This window comes from Schistocerca cancellata, chromosome 9 (genome assembly GCF_023864275.1).
Source record: "Schistocerca cancellata isolate TAMUIC-IGC-003103 chromosome 9, iqSchCanc2.1, whole genome shotgun sequence".
NCBI classification, from domain to species: Eukaryota; Metazoa; Arthropoda; class Insecta; order Orthoptera; family Acrididae; genus Schistocerca; species Schistocerca cancellata.
In genome coordinates this window covers 381,562,617-381,568,123 of record NC_064634.1, presented here as the reverse complement: position 1 = coordinate 381,568,123, position 5,507 = coordinate 381,562,617, and positions in this window count along the sequence as shown.

Genomic DNA, 5,507 nt, shown 5'->3' with positions numbered 1-5,507 from the left:
ACAGCTGTATAGTCCACAACTCACAGCACGGGTCATAGTCTACCAGTATCATCCTCTACCGCCACTCGTGAATTGAAGAGCGGTTTGCCGAAATGTCTATTTGCAATGCCGAAATTCTTTGTTTAATAAAATAATTTTTCCAAACGTACGGCTGTTTGGAGATTTGCCTTGGTAAAAATTTCCATATCTGTCCTGTAGCGACTCCTATTGAATATTTCTATAAAGCTCTCGTGAAATCGAAGAAAACAAGCGGCGAAGTTCGTCTGTTATTCTGCATTTGTGAGGATCCGCGAGAACGAAGAATTTTCTATCACTGTTATCTCTTAAACAATACTAGAAATATACTTCTGTGATGACAAGAGATTGATTGGAGATGTTTAAACCAAAGAACTGTTTTTCGCCTTCTTATGCACATGAAATTATATTTTGCTAATGTTAAGCAGCTGATACTCGCAGTATTATCCACTGATAATTTGTAGGCCTTCCTGTATTTCGCATCAATTTTCTGATAATAGGTAACCCTAGAAACAATTGCGTCACCCGTCGGTTTCTGGGTCTCTGACTGGCGTAAAGTAAATGTTGTCATTCATTTCTGGGAACACTGATGTGAACAGAATAGAGAAAAAAAAACAAAGACAAAAGAAATCCGGCAAAATTATGAGGTAATGCAGAGTACTTTTTAAGAAATGGCTACCACGCGCACCGGGAGATTGTTAAAGAGGAAACAGCTCCTTGTGCTGGCCCAGACGGAGGCAGTGCGGTGAGTAATTGTGCGATAAGAAGCGCGCAGACGTGCGAATGTCCCGCGGCGTAGCTGTGCAGTGTTAAGCGCTCCCCTGCGGTTCCCCGGGGGTCGGCTTGCGGGCGGCCGGCGAGCGCTAGCGCTCCTGCTCCGGTTCCTGTTCCTTCCTTTGCCCGGGCTGCGGCCGAACCTCATAAACCGCTGTTCCGCTCCTCTCGCGCCCCACCGCTCCTACCATCCGCCCCCACCCCCTGAGAGCAACCTGTCCTTACCCCCCACCACCGGGTACTGCGCTCCCCTCCCCGCGGCGCTGATGGGTCTCTTTCCGTATCCCCACCACCACGGCCAGCCACTTTCCCCGCAAATTACTGGCGAACCCATCTGGCAACAGCGCACGCATAATGACGCGCTTGCGGCTTGCCAGGGCAGCCAACTTACAACGCGGAAGAGAGCGACAGCATACCGCACGTCCAGGATATCTTGCGCGTCACCAGGGAACGAAATTTTTGCATTATAAAACTGAAGTTTTACAGATGCAGATGGAAAGAAGACTGAGGCAAAAAACAGATCATTTCACTTACAGTTTCTGCCACAAGTAAAGAGTAAATCACCGAATTATATGCGTGCGAAAACCGTAATTCATGTAGTCATCAAAATAAACATGATGCAGAATTTAGTGCGTGAGAAGCGAATAGAAATTCTTATCGACCCCCTGCAGCGACCGTGACTCGTTGAGAGCAACAGGAGGGGGAAAGCCGGAGTGCTACAATCGATCACTCCTATGACGTCATAGAAGAGAAGCACGAGCAAAAGGCGAAGGACGTGCGGACATGGGAAAGGAACAGGATGGCCGCCCTGCTGTCGATGGCGGCGCTCGTGCGGGCCGCAGCGGTGGTGGGAGAAGGGTGCGCAGCCACTGAGCGTAGGAGGGCCCCCGAAGCGGGTAGCGAAAAAAAGTCTTCTCACCCTTGGTCCAATTAGATTCATTCCATTTTCGCCATGACACAGACTCAACACGGATACGGCCGTGTAAAGGGACTTTCAGAACTCTCATGTGGATCCGGCACCATCGCTCTAAAAGTGTCTGGTACTTCTAAATTTTCTCGTCGAAATGAATATTGGTTAAGTTTACATTTTTTTCTCTTCTTCTAGATTTTGCTTATGCGCGCTCCCTTTAAACAAATCTATTTGAGATCATCTGTAGTATCTTTCCTCTTTATGTTTCCTCTTATGTTCGAGTATAATGACTTTTCTGGAGACTAGAAATCTACTCTGTAGGAATCAGCATGGGTTTCGAAAAAGACGGTCATGTGAAACCCAGCTCGCGCTATTCGTCCACTAGACTCAGAGGGCCACAGACACGGGTTCCCAGGTAGATGCCGTGTTTCTTGACTTCCGCAAGGCGTTCGATACAGTTCCCCACAGTCGTTTAATGAACAAAGTAAGAGCATATGGACTATCAGACCAATTGTGTGATTGGATTGAGGAGTTCCTAGATAACAGGACGCAGCATGTTATTCTCAAAGGAGAGAAGTCTTCCGAAGTAAGAGTGATTTCAGGTGCGCCGCAGGGGAGTGTCATAGGACCGTTGCTATTCACAATATACATAAATGACCTGGTGGATGACATCGGAAGTTCACTGAGGCTTTTTGCAGATGATGCTGTGGTGTATCGAGAGGTTGTAACAATGGAAAATTGTACTGAAATGCAGGAGGATCTGCAGCGAATTGACGCATGGTGCAGGGAATGGCAATTGAATCTCAATGTAGACAAGTGTAATGTGCTGCGAATACACAGAAAGATAGATCCTTTATCATTTAGCTACAAAATAGCAGGCCAGCAACTGGAAGCAGTTAATACCGTAAATTATCTGGGAGTACGCATTAGGAGTGATTTAAAATGGAATGATCATATAATGTTGATCGTCGGTAAAGCAGATGCCAGACTGAGATCCATTCGAAGAATCCTAAGGAAATGCAATCCGAAAACAAAGGAAGTAGGTTACAGCACGCTTGTTCCCCCACTGCTTGAATACTGCTCAGCGGTGTGGGATCCGTACCAGATAGGGTTGGTAAAAGAGATAGAGAAGATCCAACGGAGAGCAGCGCGCTTCGTTACAGGATCATTTAGTAATCGCGAAAGCGTTACGGAGATGATAGATAAACTCCAGTGGAAGACTGCAGGAGAGACGCTCAGTAGCTCGGTACGGGCTTTTGTCAAAGTTTCGAGAACATACCTTCACCGAAGACGAAGAGTCAAGCAGTATATTGCTCCCTCCTACGTATATCTCGCGAAGAGACCATGAGGATAAAATCAGAGAGATTAGAGCCCACACAGAGGCATACCGACAATCCTTCTTTCCACGAACAATACGAGACTGGAATAGAAGGGAGAACCGATAGAGGTACTCAAGGTACCCTCCGCCACACACCGTCAGGTGGCTTGCGGAGTATGGATGTAGATGTAGATATGAGTGAGTTGTTTCCCTTTAGCGCCTCTAATCTGATACCACATAAGATGTAGCTATATATTTTTTTAATACTACTCCTCTTAACTCCATGTTTGAGGAATATTATGTAAGAAAATACAATACGAAAGACAAATCGTTAACAAGAACAGAACTTATCCCTACATCTACACCCTCACTCGCAAAACACCTTACGTTGTATCGCGGGGGTACGAGGGCGTGCTCAAAAGTAACGCCTCCGAATTTTTTATTGTTCTCTGCATTGGTTGAGGTATTACATGTCATGCATATTATTCGGCGACCAAGCACCTTCTAGATCTAGCGTCATCATTCGAGAAAATACCAAACTTCTCCAGTAGAATGGGGCTGGAACTATTTAGGCAGCGCCGCGGAAGAATTTGGCAATTCCCATTTGAATAGCGACCTGATAAGACGATTCCTTCTAAACGAAATACGAACAATTTCTTTCTAAACGTAATACGAACGTGTGCAAGCTTGTTCCAGTTGTTTGAAACGTATATAAGGCGTGAAGTGCATAGTGACGTCTACTTTGATGAATAAAAGTGTTATTGTCGAACGGTTACCGTGTAATAAACTTATTTTACCACAACTTACTAAAATGCCTTAGCATAGAAAGAGAAGTGTCACTTTTCGGATGATTACACAAGAGAGTGATCTTTTGTCAAGAAAAGACGTACGGTCCAGGAAGCGTAATGTCAGATTTGTAGCTGTTACACATCAGAAACTCATGAAGATAAGTCAGATGCGAGGCATCACATTTTTACGGATACAAATAGATTCGGGGTAGTATCGACATCAAAGCCTACTGTTACATTCATGATTAAAGAGGATATCCCATAAGAATTGCTCGCTGCTTCTGCAGAACTAACAAGAGCTTATAAAGTTGTCAAGGATCATCAGTCCTCCAGTTTTCATGACTGTACCTTAAATCTGTGTGCCGCAATGTATCCTGACTCCAAAGTCGGCGCAAAGCAGTCTACAGCCAGAACTAAAGCTACAGCGATTGTTAAAAATATTTTCGCACCACTTCGTGCCCGAATGCATATAAGATTTGCAAGAAGTTTCATTTTACGGAATAGGCACCGACGCGTCAAACCAAAAGTCTCAATATTCTACGGAAACTAACGGAATCCTACAGAAGCCGCTCTATTCGAAAAAATATATAAAAAGCGTGGAGAAAAAAAAGGCTCACTAATTGAAATAAGGAATATATTACCGCACTCAAAGTTGTCTGAATGAAAGCAGAACTATCAATATTATTGGCATGGGAACCAAGATGAATTTGAACAAATTAAAGAATGAGAATCCTAACCCAGAAATAATTAATTTCATTTCGATATTTGAGGAAGAGATAATGACTTTCTATACCACAGCATTTGATTACTTACAGAAATGGACTGCTTCTTTTAATAAATATCAAATATTTGACTGGATGACGCTATTTGATACCCCATATTGGGTGATGATTGGAAACACTATTATACGCATATACCTGACTAAAAATGGTGTGAAGATTTCAGACAACCATTGTTTTCAAGAATTTATGTACCTGAAGAGCTTTTTAGAAACTAAGCGTGACTCGGAAAATGGAAGTCTAAATACTCCGTGGAAGAAAGGTGAATTTACTCTCAAGGAAACAGAACATTCAGAACGCAAATGCCAACTGCTAAAATTATGTGAGTATTTGTTTCGTATTCCCGCACGCAACGTCAATGTAGAAAGAGTATTTTCGCTGATGTCGACCCAGCGGACTGATAAAAGAAATCGATTGCTGCCAGGGATAGTGGAATCAATCTTACAGTGTCAATTTAACTACAAGCTGACTTGCATAGAGTTTTATAAATACGTAAAAGGGAAAAAAGGCTTGTTGAAAAAGATGAAATGTTCCGAAAAAATTGGTGTACAAGCTACTTCTACCGCAACAAGTTCCATGTAATAGACTTCTGAATAAAAAAAATTATATTAGGTCAATTTTTACTTCAATTCTACACCCCCACGAGGTCCGAGGTAAAAATGGCAACCCAAAGCAAGCGAGAGGAACGGCATACTGTTCCGCGTTCCTAACCGCAGCAAAAGTGCCTGCAATTGAAATCCATAGAAGAATGAAATACGTGTACGGTGATGGTTGTGTCCACATCAGTAATGTTGCGACGCTGAGTTGTGCGAGCTCGCAATGAAGAAAGCGATGGTGCTACCCTCGACGTGTGTGACAGGGCACGGAGTGGCTCCATAAATTCACGTTGATAGTGATAAAGCAGTGCAAGCAGAGGTGAGGTT